Source organism: Papio anubis, chromosome 10 (genome assembly GCF_008728515.1).
Source record: "Papio anubis isolate 15944 chromosome 10, Panubis1.0, whole genome shotgun sequence".
NCBI classification, from domain to species: domain Eukaryota; kingdom Metazoa; phylum Chordata; class Mammalia; order Primates; family Cercopithecidae; genus Papio; species Papio anubis.
The window spans coordinates 40487524-40506139 of NC_044985.1; the positions used below are offsets into that span (position 1 = coordinate 40487524).

An 18616-nucleotide genomic window follows, 5' to 3' on the forward strand; every position below is an offset into this window, starting at 1 on the left:
ATGGCAGCTTTTTAAAGGTAACATAAAATAGCTGCACAATTGAATGCATCTTAACTAGTCCACACTCTTCTGGATCTCTTCCGTGGTTTCTATTGCGTTTACTCTTAGCAACGGCTAAAATGGGCTGGATCAATAGAACTTCCCTTAGAAACTAGTCTACTTCACACAGCATCTCTTAGATGACAAAATAACTGCTTAAAAAATGGAAAATCACATCTCTTAACCAAACATCCCAAATAACTAGTTATGTTGGTTGATTGATTAATTACTTTCTCAAGTTAAGTGAAAATATAAATAGAATGAAGTATTAGTTCAGTTAAAGTTGGGTTTAAATTATTGTAATTAATAACCTATATAGTTTGTATTCTAGATTGAATGAGTTCTCTAACCACTTATTTGGTTTAAAATGTATAAAAATGAAGAGTTGAATTCAGCTTATTTAGTAGGTGCAGTGATTTTTACAGTTTGTTCTAGTTTTGATTTGCAATTTTATTCTGCCCTATTTATTGGAATTGACCAGCCTGGCATTTTGCCATCTTAATTTCTCGTTTCTTTACTTGTTATGATTTGGGATATTTGTATTTGCTTATTTTTTCAGTATATACACAAGAAGTTTTCAGAGAGTCTAAATTTTTTTTTTTTAAATTTTTAATGGAATTACTGTTCAAAGTTGGTGTTATGATTTTTTTTTTCTGTTTTTTCCTATTTTACTTAGTTGCAAATCAGCTGAAGAGCAGATGTTTGGTGTTGGTGCTTTTAAAAAAAGCAATTCTCACTTAAAAGAGTGCTTTATTTTAGGAGAAAATGAGAAAAGATATTTAACCCTTTCTGACATTTTTCAATTATGGATTTTTTAATGAAAGTTTTCATGTCAAAATTTATTACTTTGCATAATTTTGATTTTTTAAATTTAACTAAGGAATGATTTGGTGAATTAGACCTTAAAGCTGCTTAATTCTGACAGGTAGACTTACTGACTTTGGTTTCTTTGTCTGTTCCTGTTACCCGAACCAAGTCCTCCTGAATCGTTCTTTAATCTATAATCCTATAACTTCATTTAAGGTGTTTAAGTGCACCAGCATGTTCAGATTCATTTTGCTTTATTACTGCTTAATAAAACTAAATAAAAATGAATGAATTACATAATTAAAATAAAACATGTGTCTGAGTCATAGCTAATTTTTTAATGCCAAAATTTGAAACTCTTGTACAGTTAAGAACAATCATTTCAAGCAAACTATTTGAAGAACTTTTAAAAATTAAACTGCCAAAAGGGGAAAAATATTTATACATTTTAAAAGATAATTATTAAATCATGTTTCTTCAATATCAAAGTGTTATATTGACATAGTCACAATTACATATTTATGAATCCTCATAATGACAAAATCATAAAATTTACATCCCTCTGCCATCCAAATAGCAAAAGTTGCTGACTTAAAATGTACTAATTTAGAAAAATCTATTTACAAATTCATATGAAACCAAAAAAGTGTCAAAATAGCTAAGGCAATTCTAAGCAAAAAGAATAAAGCTGGAGACATCATGCTACCCAACTTCAAACTATATTGCAGGGCTACAGTAACCAAAACAGCATGGTACTGGTTCAAAAACAGACACATAGACCAATGGAACAGAATAGAAAGCCTAGAAATTAGGTCACACACATACAAGCATCTGATCTTCAACAAAGCTGACAAAAACAAGCAATGGGGAAAGGACTCCCTATTCAATAAATGGTGCTGGGATAACTGGCTAGCCATATGCAGAAGATTGAAACTGGACCCCTTACTTATACCATATACAAAAATAGACTCAAGAAGGATTAAAGATTTAAATGTAAAACCTCAGCTATAAAAACACTGAAAGACAATGTAGGCAATACCATTCTAGGCATAACAACTGGCAAAGATTTCATGAAGATGTCAAAAGTGATCACAATGAAATCAAAAATTGACAAATGAGATCTAAACTTAAGAACTTCTGCACAGCAAAAGAAACAGAGTAAACAGACAACCTACAGAATGGGAGAAAATTTTTGCAAACTATGCATCTGACAAAGGTCTAATATCCAGCATCTATAAAGAACTTTAGCAAAATTTCAAGAGAACAACAAACAACCCCATTAAAAAGTGGGCAAATGACATGAACAGATATCTTTCAAAAGAAGACACACATGCAGCTAACAAGCATATGAAAAAAAGTTCAATAATGCTGATAATCAGTGAAATCAAAACCAAAACCACAATGAGATACCATCTCACATCAGTCAGAATTGCTACTACGAAAAAGTCAAAAAATAATAGATGGTTGTGTGGTTCTGGGGAAAAGGGAATGCTTATACAATGCTGGTGGGGGTGTATAAGTTCAATAATTAGTTCTAGCATTGTGGAAAGCAGTGTGGCAATTCCTCAGAGAGCTAAAAACAGAACTACTGTTTGAACCAGCAATCCTATTATGGGTATATACCTAAAGGAATATAAATCATTCCACCATAAAGACACATGCAAACATACGTTCACTGCAGCATCATTCACAATAGCAAAGACATGGAATCAACCTAAATGCCCATCAATGACAGGTTAGATAAAGAAAATGTGGTACATACACACCATGGAATACTATGCAGCCATAGGAAAGAATGAGATCATGTCCTTTGCAGGAACATGGATGGAGCTAGAGGCCATTATCCTTAGCAAACTAACGCAGGAACAGAAAACCAAATACCACATGTTCTCACTTATAATTGGGAGCTAAATGATGAGAACTCATGGATGCAAAGAGGGAAACAACAGACACTGGGGTCTACTTGAGGATGGAGGGTGGGAGAAGTGAGAGGGTCAGAAAAAATAACTACTGGGTACCCGGTTTAAAACCTAGGTGATGAAATAGTTTGCACAACAAACCCAATGACATGAGTTAACCTATATAACAAACCTGCACATGTACCCCTGAACCTAAAATAAAAGTTTTTAAAAAAGTACTAGTTTAACTTAAACAACAAATACCACCTATGCATTAATTCACACTCTTTCCATAAGTCTCTGACTCTCCTAAGTCCACGGCAGAATATGGTAACATTAGAAAGAACTCACAGGTCGGCAAGCTTGAGTTCGATATAACATTCTCAGAGTAGGAGATGTCAAAATTAAATCACTGAGGATAAAACATTTCTATGGAATAAAATATTGTTAGATATAATCATTACTATTTTTTCTACATAAACACTGGTATATATTGTTACTCATAGAGCTGATTTGACTATTTGGGGCTATCAAGATGCTATCTTGCTCTTTATATAGGCAGAAGAAACATCGGAATCTTTTTTATTCTGAACGTTGAAGGAAATCCAAGGAGAATCTGCATTGTCTTTTTTTTTAATGTTTTATTTCAAAATAAAGCTATTACCAGAATAACAATGTGAGTCAGCCAATGTATCAATAAGGAGTTGTGCTAAACTAGCTACATGAAACAGCAGTACCAGCGCAAGCCTGGTAGCTCTGTTGGGTGGCTAGATCCAGAAGAGAAATTACAGTGACTACAGTTTAGCTCTCAGGAAGCCCCATTCCTAGGGAAAAGGGAAGATCACCACATCATGGGAGCACCCTGTGGGACAAAAGAATCTGAACAGCAGCGCCTGAGTCCCAGATCTTCCCTCTGACATGATCCACCCAAATAAGAACAAACCAGAAAAACAATTCTGGTGATATTACAAAACAAGGTTCTTCAACTAGCTCACCAGCAATGGATCCAAACCAAGATGAGATCTCACGAATAAGTCTCATGAGATCTGATGGTTTTATAAGGGGTTTCCCCTTTTTTTTTTTTTTTTTTTTTTTTTGAGACGGAGCCTCGCTGTGCTCCCAGGCTGGAGTGCAGTGGCGTGATCTCGGCTCACTGCAAGCTCCGCCTCCCGGGTTCACGCCATTCTCCCGCCTCAGCCTCCCAAGTAGCTGAGACTACAGGCGCCCGCCACCACGCCCGGCTAGTTTTTTGTATTTTTAGTAGAGACGGGGTTTCACTATGTTAGCCAGGATAGTCTCGATCTCCTGACCTCGTGATCCACCCGCCTCGGCCTCCCAAAGTGCTGGGATTACAGGCTTGAGCCACCGCGCCCGGCCAGGGGTTTCCCCTTTTGCTTGGCTCTCATTCTCTCTCTTGCCTGCTGTCATGTATCACATTCCTTTCATCTTCCACCATGATTGTGAGGCCTCCCCCGCTCTGTGGAATTGTGAGTCCATTAAACTTCTTTTTCTTTATAAATTACCTAGTCTCAGGTATGTCTTTATCAGCTGCATGAGAATGGACTGATACACAGACCAATGGAAAAGAATAGAGAACCAAAATTAAGCCAAATACTTTCAACCAAGTGATCTTGGACAAAGCAAACAAAAACATAAAGTGGGGAAAGACCCTTTTCAACAACTGGTGCTGGGCTAATTGGTCAGCCACATGTAGAAGAATGAAACTGGATCCTCATCTCTCACCTTATACATAAATCAACTGAAGGTGGATCAAAGACTTAAATATAAGACCTGAAACCATAAAAAGTCTAGAAGACAACATTGGAAAAAACTTCTAGACATTGTCTTAGGCAAAGATTTCATGACCAAGAACTCAGAAGCAAATGCAACGAAAACAAAGATAAATAGATGGGACTTAATTAAACTAAAAATCTTCTGTACAGCAAAAGAAATAATCAGCAGAGTAAACAGACAACCTACAGAGTGGGAGAAAATCTTGGCAATCTATACTTATACAAAGCTCTAATATCCAGAATCTAGAAGGAAGTCAAACAAATCAGCAAGGGGAAAAAAAATCCTATCAAAAACTGGGCAAGGACATGACTAGACAATTTTCAAAAGAAGATATACAAATGGCCAGCAAACATATGAAAAAATTCTCAACATCACTAATGATCAGGGAAATGCAAATCGAAACCACAATGTGATACCACCTTACTCCTGTAAGAATGGCCATAAACAAAAAAAAAATTAAAAATTAAAAAATAGATATTGGTGTAGATGCTGTGAAAAGGGAACACTTTTACACTGCTGGTGGGAATGTAAATTAGTACAACCACTAAGGGAAACAGTGTGAAGATTCCTTAAAGAACTAAAGATAGATCTACCATTTGATCCAAAAATTCCACTCCTGGGTATCTATCTAGAAAAAAAGGAGTCATTTTATTTAAAAAAGATACTTGTACTTGCATGTTTATAGCAGCACAATTAGCAGTTGCAAAAATATGGAACCAGTCCAAATGCCCATCAGTCAATAAGTGAATAAAAATATGTAGTAGATATATATCATGGAATACTACTCAGCCATGAAAAGGAACAAAATAATGGCATTTGCAGCAACCTGGATGGAATTAGAGACCATTATCTAAGTGAAGTAACTCAGGAATAGAAAATGAAACATCATGTGTTCTAATTCGTAAGTGGGAGCTTAGCTATGAGGATGCAAAGGCATAAGAATGACACAACGGACTTTGAGGACTTGGGGGTAAAGGTGGGAGAGGCATGGATACAGTGTACATTGCTTGGGTGATGGGTGCAACAAAATCTCAGAAATCACCATTAAAGAACTTATTCACGTACAATAAATAAATAAATAAATAAAAATAAAAAAATAAAAGTGTTGAGAGTATCTTTGAATATACAAAAGATTTTGTGGAGTCAAAAATAAAGTGGTTTGTATCATTATACTGAAGTCAAGTTTATGTAGAAGAGTGTGTGTGAATGCTGAGTAGCCAAAGTCTGGACCATAGTGGCTATTAAACTATGCCTCTCAATTTCAAACCCATGCTTCCACATGTACTTGCTTTTATGGTACTGAGGCTCATTTATTGTCAGTTGTTCCCCATTATGCTTTGCCAATAAGAGGCACTAGAGAACATCTAAAAGGCTTGAGGAGTAAAAACGAATTTGTTGCTATTTACTTCCAATTCCAGTCAGGTGATAACTCTTTACCCTGACAGTGACAATTGAGCCCAGAAATAGCAGCTGATTGCAGTTTGCAATCTTTTTCTGTGCTATTAAAATCAGCCTCATCACATACCTCTCAGAAAACACAACACCATCCAGCCCATGCCTCATCCTCAGAGGACGGAGTCCCACCTCTGTGGGCTTTCTCCTTTTAGCTCTTCAACACCAGTGCTAACTCCTCAGATACCTGCATTCCAGTTTCACAGGGCTCTCCTCCATGCCCCTGAGCTTTAAAGATTGCAACCTCTTAGCTTTGTTTCCCTAGCCTAGGTTTATTAGCGTGAAAGTGTGCCCCTTTTGCCCTTTAAATTTTCTTTCTTTTTTCTTTTTTCTTTTTTCTTTTTTTTTTTGAGACAGAGTCTGGCTCTGTCGCCGAGGCTGGAGTGCAGTGGCCGGATCTCAGCTCACTGCAAGCTCCGCCTCCCGGGTTTACGCCATTCTCCTGTCTCAGCCTCCTGAGTAGCTGGGACTACAGGCGCCCGCCACCTCGCCCGGCTAGTTTCTTGTATTTTTTAGTAGAGACGGGGTTTCACCGGGTTAGCCAGGATGGTCTGGATCTCCTGACCTCGTGATCCGCCCGTCTCGGCCTCCCAAAGTGCTGGGATTACAGGCTTGAGCCACTGCGCCCAGCCGCCCTTTTAATTTTCTAGTAGCCTGTTAACAATTCTGTTTAACTTTTTTTCTGTTAAAAGTAATTGGTGTAGTTTCTATACCTCAAAAAACTCTGACCTGTCTAATGGTAGCTAAAGATAAAGGAATATATGTCATCACTCAAGATGCCTGCATTAAAGAAGAGATGGGGGCTCAGAGACACATCCTAGGGGACAGAAGGAGACTTTCCCACGAGGATAATCAGACAGGTAAGATGTGAGTGACCAACATAACAACTGAGTAACAGACATCAAGGAATAATCCATGGAGCCATATGGCAGAATGTTCTAAAAGGGTTAAGAATAAAATTATTTTTGAGAACTCTGCATTCTCGTTAAAATGAAGCTGAGGCGCTCTGGTTTAGAGGACAAGCTTTAAAAATTCTTAGTCATTTGTGTATGGTGGTCCTCATTTTCCATATAGTCCTGAAAAGGAAGCATCGGATGGTCAGTGAAAATGAAAATAGAGGTGTAAGAATGGTCAGATCATGCAGTGGGCACCTGATGGTAGGAACTAGGCCGAAGGTTGTTTGAGACTTATTTTGTTGTAAATTCCTTGCTGATTAGACTTTTCTTTTATTTTGTGGAAATATGAGGGGAACTCTTTAAAAAGGGCCAAGATTCCCATCCTGAACAAGTGTTTAGTATCCTCTTTCATGGGAAGAATAAACATCTATGTGACTCTATCCATCCAAAATATGAGGAAGAACAAGAACTATGGTTTAAATTAATAATCTCAACTTGGGTTTCAGTATTGAAGTTGGTGGTTTAGACTCTGGTAATATACTGGAACATACTTCAGCAGAACTGAAAAATGTTTATCTTCTACAAAGCAACATTTCCAGGGCAAACTGGAAATAGTCATTTCACCCTTTTGACAAATTATAACTGAACCCCAGCAATGAAAGAATGTATTAATTTAAAGAGCAAAGTGGACTAATTGCCATTATTAGAACTGCTAATGATGTACTCTGCTATATAATAAAGAAGCATTATAAATAAAAATGTAATTGTAATTGACATTATAAGCAGTGTAATTAAAATTATGTCATATTTTCATATAATCTATGATTTTTATGGATGACGTTCCCTTTGAAATGGTTTTATCTTAAAGGCTCAGATTTCTTTTAAGTTTGATTGGATTCAAGTCCCTATCTCAATAATCAAATACTTAAGCAATCTATTTTTTCTGATTCTATAACCTATAAAACTGACTTTTCACACCAAAACTTTCATGTGTAATATTTCCATTAATTTTCATAACCATGAGGCAAAGTAATAATTGGTTATATTTTTATTACACTAAAGATAGACATTAGACTATAACTCAGTTTTGACTCTAAAGCTCATGCACTTTCTACTATACCAACTGTTTCCTTGTAATGAACCACAGCTTCCTTTGGTTTTTGGGAGAATATAGGTAGACAAATGGAAATGTGAAACTGATGTAGTAAAGGTGGTACAACACAGACCCCAGAAGAGTGATTACTTTATAAGATCTCTGAGATAGTGGAAGAACTGACACTATTCCAAGTCTTCTGGTTCCCAGTACAGTTCAGTTTGTGTACCACAACATCATAGGACATCATCTGGCTAGACCTGAACTTAGATCAGCATGTTCATAACTGTGATTTTAATGCCACTGCCACCAACAGAGAGTTGCTGAATCCCTTGATGGTATTTAATTTTACCCTAAATTCATTAGTCTGGAGTCTAAAAAACACCAATTTTAATAAAATATAACCACTCAATAGAGATGCTTCTTTGATATATATAAGAGACAGGAAAACTTTGTCAGTTTGTATTGCATTTCAGACACAGTTAGAACCATTTCTATCATCATTATTTTTCTTCAAAGATCTAAAACAGTTCTGCTACATGTGTGACCACAAGACCAAAACCACTTATCCTGTCAATCTGGGAGGAAGAGCTGATGAAGAGCTTCCTCAGACTTTACAAAAAATCGTATCAACTTCACCTTCTCTGAGTTACCCTGGAGCTGAGTTCTTAGGTATTTGGGAGGAGAGAATTGAGTTTATCTGCGTTAACATGCGGGAGGAATTGATTTTAACGGCTTGTGTTTTGCTATTATGGTTGTTGGTACTGGTCCAGAGAGGGAAGAAGAGAAAGTCAAGTTTGAGAGTGACTGAGTGACACAGCAGAGAAGCTGGAAATGTTTTAAAACTGGAGTATCCACTTTTCAATCTTAGTTGTTTGAATTTCTATAATGTATATTCTTCTTTTTTTTTTTTTTTTTTTTTTTGAGACAGCCTTGCTCTGTTGCCCAGGCTGGAGTGCAGTGGCACGATCTCTGCTCACCGCAACCTCTGTCTCCCGGGTTCAAGCGATTTTCCTGCCTCAGTTTCCCGAGTAGCTGGGATTACTGGCATGCGCCACCACACCCGGCTAATTTTTGTATTTTTAGTAGAGACGGGGTATCATCATGCTGGCCAAGCTGGTCTCCAACTCCCTTCCTCAGGCGATCCACCCACCTCAGCCTCCCAAAGTGCTGGGATTACAGGCGTGAGCCACCGCGCACAGCCATATGCATATTCTTTTCATCTCCCCAGATATTTTGGAAAGCCTGCCACACATACAAAGGCATGGAAATTTAGGAGGAGAGACATGGAAGTTTAGGAGAAGGAATATGTTCTTTCTTTTTTTTTTTTAAGTACTTGTGAGGAAAGTCATTTTTGAAAACTACTTTACTATTAGTATACTATTCTGATTATATAATTCTTTCATACCTTGAGCTATAATTTGTCATTTATTTATCTATTAGTTCGAGCTGTCTTTTGAAGCAGTATGCCATAGACTCTTTCATCTTTCACGTGACAATCTTTTGAAAGGTTGAATGCTTAAAGTCAGATATCTTGCCCCATCACACCCCTACTTTATCTTTTCTGTAAGGTGAAATACATAGTTCTTTCAATCATTTATTCCTTTATTCTAGCATAATATACTAGAACATTATCTTAGTTAGTTTATCCTAAGCATTTGTTAACTCTTTGATATTGTTCTTCAAATGCAAAGTCCAGTAAAGTACATATACCATCAGGCATGACCTCCTGACAATGTCATGTGTGGCAGGGTTACTGCCTCCCTTGATATGAATATTATGTGTCTATTAACATAGCCTAAGACTTCATATTTTTTTTCTCTTTTTAAACAAGCTAATAACTTTATTAATAGCTATTGAGATTCTTGTTCCTGTGGATCTTGTATATGTGAGTTTCTACTGCAAAGCCAATTCATTCTTTATTTGTGAACATTTCTTTAAACTTAGGTGATACATTTAATATTGCTACTTCTTAAAATTTTTGAGTTGGTTGATTTTAATTCACCATTTTAGATGAAGGGGACATTAAAGGATTGTAGGAAAAAAAAACCATTTGGGGGAGATACTTTTCATGTTAGAAGTCTAGCCCAGCAAGAAGGATAAGAAGTTCCCCACAGTTCACTACAACCGTGCGTACCCATCAAAGACACAAGTTCTTAACTTTTCCTCTCCTATTCCCACCCCAACAAAGACTAAAACCTTAGGACCCACGGGGAGACAGAATTTGGAGGTCAAGTATTATGAAATTAGATCCACTTGAGAAAGAGTTTGAGTTTTTTATAGACTTACCTTAACAACGCATTAGAAAAAAAATCTATGCAATTTTAAGGTAACCCGCCAGTAATTGAATTTTCCATGATAACAAAAATCAACACTCTTCAGATGAGGATAACAGAATGTAAATATGAACAACAATTAACAACGTCTAGCATGTAATACAAAGTTTCAAAGATGTTTGTGTGTGTGTATATATATGTATAAACTGTGAAGAAAAAAGAAGTAAACAAAGAACCAAAGCCTGGCATCCTTCAGATTTTGGATTAGAAGACAAAGAACTAAAGGAAAATGTGTATGAATAATTAAAAAAAATAAGATCTTACAGAATCTCAGGAAAGAAATGGAGACAAAAAACTCCAAACAAATTCTATCATTGGCAAATATAATCTCTGAAGTAAAAATTCTTTGGATAGGTTGACAGCAGAATAGAGACAGATGAAAGAAGAAAGAGCTGTTGAACTTAAGGCAATCAATAGAAAAATTTTAATCCAGAGAACACAGATACAAATTTTGAATAAAAATGGACATCCTACAAGTCAATTTCGGTGAAATTATCTTGGAAAACTGAGGATGAAACTTGCAACATGCTTTGAAATGCATAAAGAAATAAAATGGACAATATATAGATAGAATTCTGGATAGATAAATAGGCTATCATAGGCATAGTAGCATGTTAATTGTGTATTGTAGTTGATAGGCACATTAGTAGTCACTGTAAAATTCTTTTAACCACTTATGTTTGAAACATTCAATAATAAAATATTGAAAAAATAAAATGATGAGGAGAAAATGATGACATTTCAAATGACAAAAATTTAGACAATGTGTCATAAAAGATCTACACTAAAATAAATTCTAAATATTCTTTAGGCTGAAGAGAAATCATGTCAGATGGAAACTCAATCCTATAGGTAAGAGATAATATGTCCAGAAATGGTAAATAGATGGATAAATATAAATGATCATTTTCCTCTCATTATATCTTCAGAAAACAACTGATTATTTTAAAGCACAATAAGGGCATTTGAAGATGGGGTTTATATTGTTTGTGGAAATAAAAGATATGAAAAAATTTGCATAAAAATGGGATAAAAGGTAAATGCAATTACTCTCTTGTGAGGTTAATACATTTTGTGAATTGAGAGTTGAGTTGTATGAAATATGAAGTGAGAATTATGAAATATGAAATATCTGGTGAGAAATGAGAATTATGAATGGTCAGTTGTGAACTGTTAGGTGGTATAATATGGATTCTAAATATCTTTTTTGTAAGAACATATGTTGCTAACCCAGGAGCAAACTAAAAAAATAAAAAAGACATGTAACTAAGACTCCAATATTGAAAATAAAATGGAATACTTAAAAATTTCAGCTAATCCCAAAAAGGCAGTAAAGAGACAACTGAGAATCAAAAATAAAAGAGTGAAATAGAAAACAAAAAGAAAGTAGAATTAATTATAAATATTATATGAAATACATAAAAACTAAACACTCCAAATAAGACACAGTTTGTTGGACTGTAAAAAAGCAAAACCAGATTCTATCTTATCTATAAGAGGTGCACTACAAATACAAAAATGTAAATAGTTAGAAAGTATAAGAATGGCAAATGATATAGCATGTAACAATAAGCCTAAGAAAACTACCACAGTTATATTAATATGAGAAAAAGTAGACTTCAAGAGGAAAGTACTATAAGAGATGAGGATAGGCAGTTTTTAAATGGTGAAATGGGTAATTCATCAAAATAACACAATTCTATTTATGTATGCACTTAAAAACAAGGCACTTACTTTTATGAAGCGAAAACTGATGGAAGTAACAGAAGCAACACAAAACCTAAAAGGCATGGCTATAAATTTGTAACACCCTTCATTCCCTTATTTATGGAACAAGCGGACCAAGAAAATCTGAAGACATACAAAAAGTCTACACAAGAAACTTGAATTGACATTTAACAGAACACTAATATGACATAAAATAATTATAGTATACACATTATTTTCAAGTATACATCAAATGGTGAACAGAATCAGTTATATTTTGTGTCATTAAATATGTCTCAGTAAATTTCAGAAAGATTGAGGTTTTCAAAGTATGTACTGTGACCACAGTGGAATAAAATTAAAAATCAGTAACAGAAAATATCTAGAAAATCCCCAAGTATTTGGAAATTAAATATGGTACTTCAAAGTAACACATGTACTAAATAGGAACTCAATATTGAAACTGTAAATATTTTGAAGCAAATTACAATAAACACAATATATATAAATGTGTGGTACCTAGACAAAGCAGTGCTTAGAGGCAAATCTGTAGCTTTAAATGATTATATTAGAACAACAAAACAAATCTTCTACAACCAAGGATCTAAACTTCCAACTTAAGAATAGACAATGTAAGTAACAATGGAGAGTTAAAGATTTTATAAAAAGCAACAAAAATTTGGTAAAATTATAAAAAACCAACTTTTTCAGAACTTTGGAAATTAAACAAAGGTTTGCAGTAATCAGGGGTTATATATCCAAGGAGGAAAAAGCTTGAATCTTGCCTCAACAAAACTTACAGATGTAATAGAATTACTTCAGTAAACTCAATAAACAAATGACAATAATAGACAGTAGCAATAATATACACAAAGGAGAGAGAGAATCTCATTTTCAGAGTTGCCACATTATTTAAAATGTCCAGTTTTTGACACAAAATTACAAAACATGCAAAGACACAATAAACTATGGCCCACACACAGGAAAAAAACCAATCAATAGAAACTGTCCTTGAGAAAGCCCAGACACTGGATTTATTGGACAAAAATTTTGTCAATTATTTTAAATATACTCAAAGAACTACAGAAAATAACATGTAAAATAATAAGGGAAAATAGGAGAATGATGTCTTATCAAACAGAGAATATAAATAAAGAAAGAAGTTACCAGAAAAAAAAAAAAAGAATTTTGGATTTGAAAAGTAGAATAACGGAAATAAAAAATTCACTAGAAAGGCTCAATAGCAGACTTGAGCTAGCAGAAGTAAGAGTCAGTGAATGTAACAGAGGCCAACTGAGATTATTTAGTTTGAAAATCAGAAAGATAAAAGAATGGAGAGAAGAATGAAAAGAATTGCAGAGCCTCAAAGATCTGCAAAATACAGCAAAGTATACCAACTATGTATAATGTGAGTTCAAGAAAGTGAGGAGAAAGAGACGGGCAAAATGAATATTTGAAAAATTTAGCCAAAAACTTCCCAGTTTTTAAAGGGAAGTTTCAAAGTTTGGTAGTAAAACCTGTAAAAAAAATGTAGATTATGCTTTCATCGTAATCTACATATCCAAGAAGCTCAGTGAACCCCACGTAGAAAGAACTCAAAGAGTTCCACATTGAGACATATCATATGAAAACTGTCGAAACTGGAAAACAAAGAGACAATCTTTAAAGCAGCAAGAAAGAAGAAACTCATTTCCTACAAGGAATACTTAGTATGATTCACAGCTAATTTCTCATGAAAAACAGTGGAGGCCAAACCAGTGGACCGACATATTTAAAGTACTGAAAGAGAAAGACTGTACACCAGAATTCTATATTTAGCAGAAGTCTTCTTCAGAATTGAAGGAGAAATGAAGACATTGCTAGATTAGCAAAAGCAAACAACTCATCACTAACATACTTGCCATACTTGTCCTCGAAAAAATACTAAAGGGAATCCTTTAGGCCAAAAAAAAAAAAAAAAAAAAAAAAAAAAGCCCCATTAGACATTACAGATAGCAACTAGAATCAACATGAGGGTATAACGGGCACTGGCAAAACTAAACTGCACATATGAAAAATAGTATTAATGTATTTTTTGTGCATATTTTTTCTAACTGATTTTATTTAAAAACTGGATAAGGTAATACTTAAATCTGCACTGATTGGTGCAAAAACATAAACATGTAATTTGTATGACAATAACAGCCAAAAGAAGGAAGGAGAGTATAAAGCTATATACTATATGTCCGAAGGTTTTGTATACTATTGAAATTAAGTTAGTATAAAATGAAACTATGTTATTATAAATGAAGATAATTATTGTAATCCCTAGGGCCACCACTAAGAAAATACAATTTTAAATTTAGTAAAATAAACAACAAGAGAATTAAAATAATACAATAGAAAATATCTCAACCAAAAAGAAGGCTGTAATGGAAGAATAAAGTAACAAAAAAGAGACATGTCAAAAGCAAATAGCAAAATGGCAGATACACATTCCAAATTGTTAATAATTGTACTAAAGGTAAATAGATTACACATTCCAAACAAAAGCCAGATATTGCAGGATGGATTAAAAACCCAACATGATCTCTCAATATAATATCTATCTACAGAAGACAAACTTTAGATCTGAAGATACAAATAGGTTGAAATAAAATGAAAGAAAAAATATATTATGCAAACATCAACCAAAAGAAAGCTGGAATGGCAATGGTCACAACAGATTTCAAGCAAAAATTATTACTAGAGACAACATTTAAAATTATGTAAGAATCAATCTATCCAAAGTATAATAATTATAAACATATGTGCACCTAACAACAGAGCCCAAAAAGACATGAAGCAAAAACTTACAGACTTAAGGAGAAAAATAGATAATTCAACAATCATAATAGCTGGATGCTTCAATACCACACATTCATTGATAGATGAAACATCTAGGCAAAGGATCGACAAGGAAATAAAAGTCTTAAACAATTATAATCTTAACAGACATCTGTAGAACACTCCACTAAACAACAGCAAAATACACATTTTTCTCAAGTGTAGATGGAGAATTCTCCAGGATAAACTACATGTTAGGTCATAAAACAAGCCTCAAAAAATGGAAGGGAATTTAGATAACACAAAGTGTGTTCTCCAACCACAATGAAAATTATAAATCAATAACAAAAGAAAATCCAGGAAATCCACAAATAACTTGAAAATTAAATAGCACATTTCTAAGCAGCCAATGGGTCAAAGTAGTTACAAGAGAAATTAGAAAATAGTTTGATATGCATGAAAATCAAAAAAGCAGCTTCTCAAAACTTATGGAATTTAGCTAAAGCAATGCTTTTGGGAAATTTATAACACATATTAAATGTCTACATTAAAAATAAGAATTTGAAATCAATAACATAAACTTTCACTGGAATTATAAGACACTGGAAAAAGGAAAGCAAATGTAACTTAAAGCAAACTGAAGAAAGAGAATAATCAAGATTAGGCAAAACCAGGGACATCTTTAGTTATATCTGAAACACCTGACACTTCCTTTGCTGCAAAGTAAAGATTAGTCCTGGAATCCATTTAAAGAATGTAGGCTCTTTGCCCATGTCTCTAGTGCTACCACTCCCACAAAAAATGTTAGCGCCCTTATTCACCAAATAGTTAATGGATTGTCTGCTTTAGATGATATACTATGCTGAGTTTTGATTTTAATCATCAGAGAATTAACATCTAATTGGGTAGTCAATCTGCAAACACTGGCAACATTGTGGACACCCTCCAGGAAGTGAGAATGCAGTTTCCTCTGTGATGTCAAGGACTTTAAGGGTTGTAGATGCTGCTGTTGTCAAACACCTTCTTGATATCAGTCCAAAGGAGAAGAAGTGGGCAGTGTTCAGCATGTTCTGCAGTGTGGCTTTACTGGCTTCCACTTTGTCTCCAGTCCTAATCAGCTGTACATCACTGAGGATTTCAATAGTGACCCTGGAGATTTTAGTGGTGATGCCTAAAGCCTGGAAGAAAAATGACTTCTTGGGCCCCAGACTAGTGTTCTGGGCTGGCACAGTGACTTCACGTGGGGCAATGGCACCAGCGCAGACATGAACTGGCACCTATTGGCCAGCAGTATGTCCCTAATCTCAGTGAAGTCCTCCTTGGTCAATACAAAGCCCACGTTCCCTCAGATATGAGGCAACAGTTTCTCCAGAGCTGAGTTGTTTTCTGGATGGCCTCAGATGGCCTTGTGTGTAATAGTGTTCTTGTCCATCAGCTCCACAGACTTCCCTCAGAAGTACATGCCAACCTGTATCTGCTTGGAACCCACATTGTCACTTCCACAATGAGGCATTTTGGATAATCATCTAAAAGTTGGATGCTCTTAAGGAAGTGGTTGGACTTCCAGGTTGTCTTGTCTTGCCTAGATATCATGGAGGTGTATCAGGGATTGCCATGCAGGGTTTAAAGACAATATCACTTTCATCAGGACACCTGGCAAGAGGCTTGTTGGTCACATTTTAGCAAATCTAATACATAAATTTACTTCTTACTTTTTACGGTATAATAGGCATCACTGTGAATTAATCTGTCATTATTTACCTAATTATGAAGTGTTTCAGCTTCCTTGACTCCATTTCTACATTTTAGCCGCACTGTATAAAATCATGCCTGAGGAGTTCTTTTATTTTTAGATATAAAGATAAGTATAAGATAGCAAGTCATGTTTAAGATATTTGGGGGAAAATATATAAACAAAAACATCAACATATATTATCTTTCTTCTTTATTTCTTGAAAATGTGTGGTACATGTGAAGATGTGGAAAGTGATGAGTGACAAGACAAACATAACAATAGGTGACCTATATAAATGATTATCTTTATATTCTTCTGTACTTGTGCTCCAGGCATCCTCTAATGTCCAGAATCTCTAATGTCTTTACAAATAAATGAATACTACTTTCTCCAATTTTTCATAGATATATAATTGAGATAACATGAAGTAGGGGAACATGGTTGAAGCTAGACAGTAAGGCTTTGGGATAATTCAGAAGAGACCACACATACTGAACTGAATTTATTTGAGCCTGTTCTAACCTTTGGATCTTATCCCTCCCAGAGGAGATAAAGAAATCCATCCACCAGTGCACACCGAAAACACTGAGTCTACTATCCAATAAACTGTTGTGTTAGGCATTATTTCCTGCTTACAGTATACACAGCTAGAGCATTCAATTCAGATATAGTGAGCAGTGGCCAGACATTTCATGACTCTCAAAAGTTTTTTCTTGTGGAATAATTTAAATGTTAAAATAACTTTAAATATTTTGCTTTTACTTGTTATGCATTCAGTGTTTAATTCAGAACTGTTGTCTATTATCTTTTCATGCCTTTATATATCATATAAACCTCACAATAAACTTCTTGGTGATTTAAAATACTATGTAAATAAAAAGCTTTTCAGAAGGCCTTATTAGAAGCTGAATTGGGTATTTGAAGGAAGGTTTCCCCTCCTGAAGCCGAAGATGTCTATTTAACTGTTGTGGTACCTAAGCCAAGCATATTGACTGATTTACTGTCAATCTAGTACTTGCCTAGAAGCCATTTCAGTTTAAGAGCATGTGGTTTGGCAGGCAGCATTGCTTGCAATAATATAATAAAACAGAAAAAAAAAATCCATACCTGGTTGTGAAAGAAAAGAGTCTATTTTGCCAGAGGCAGGTGAAATGGGTCTGTGTGATTTAGTGGTGGGTCAGAGCATAGACGTATAAAAGAATCCACCATTACTTGTATTTCTCAAAATGATCACATTCTTTAGAGTTCCTAAATCCTGTGCACTGTTTAGTAGTAGGGAGTAGGGGGAAGGTTACTAATTTTATTTGTCTTCTGAGGCCATTGGTTTATGATGGTGCTATTACATGGTTGCTCTGGTCAAAGTTCTTTTGGTGCAACAATCAGAATGTCATGTAAGCTTGCTCAACTCTCATAAAATCAGAGGCCAGGGGAAGAGGTGGAGGTAGGCTTCAGATAAGGTAGAACTGGGATAGAGAGGCTACTTCCTATCTCTAGGGAGGCCAGCCTTCCTCTTCACTGCTCCTTCCAGCAAATCAACTCCACTCTTCTCTTTTAACACACTGGCTTCCTCTGGTTGCCCAGAATCTCAAATCACTGCATTTCTACTTTGTCCTTTTCTTATTATAGCCTTTATGCAACATGTTTCACTGCTAAGGAACTGAGTTTCTCAAGGTCCCTTTTCAAATTCCCCAAGAATAGAATCCATTTGGATCAATTCATGTAAGTCTTTTTTTTTTTCTTTCTTTCTTTTATTTTATTTTTTTTTTTTGAGCTGGATTCTTGCTCTGTCACTGAGGCTGGAGTGCAGTGGCACAGTCTTGGCTCACTGCAACCTCCACCACCTGGGATCAAGCAATTCTCCTGCCTCAGTCTCCTGAGTAGCTGGAATTACAGGTGCACACCACCATGCCTGGCTAATTTTTGTATTTTTAGTAGAGATGGGGTTTTGTTATGTTGGCCAGGCTGGTCTTGAGCTTCTGACCTCAGGTGATCTGCTGGCCTCGGTCTCCCAAAGTGCTGGGATTACAGGCATGAGACATCATGACTGACTGAAT

At 35.2% G+C, this 18616-nt stretch overlaps 1 pseudogene; it reads right to left on the reverse strand.

Annotated features, from left to right (window-relative positions):
• Window positions 1-9081: 9081 nt before the first annotated feature.
• Window positions 9082-18358, reverse strand: LOC110740874 (annotated as a pseudogene).
• Between the last annotated feature and the right edge of the window lie 258 nt (window positions 18359-18616).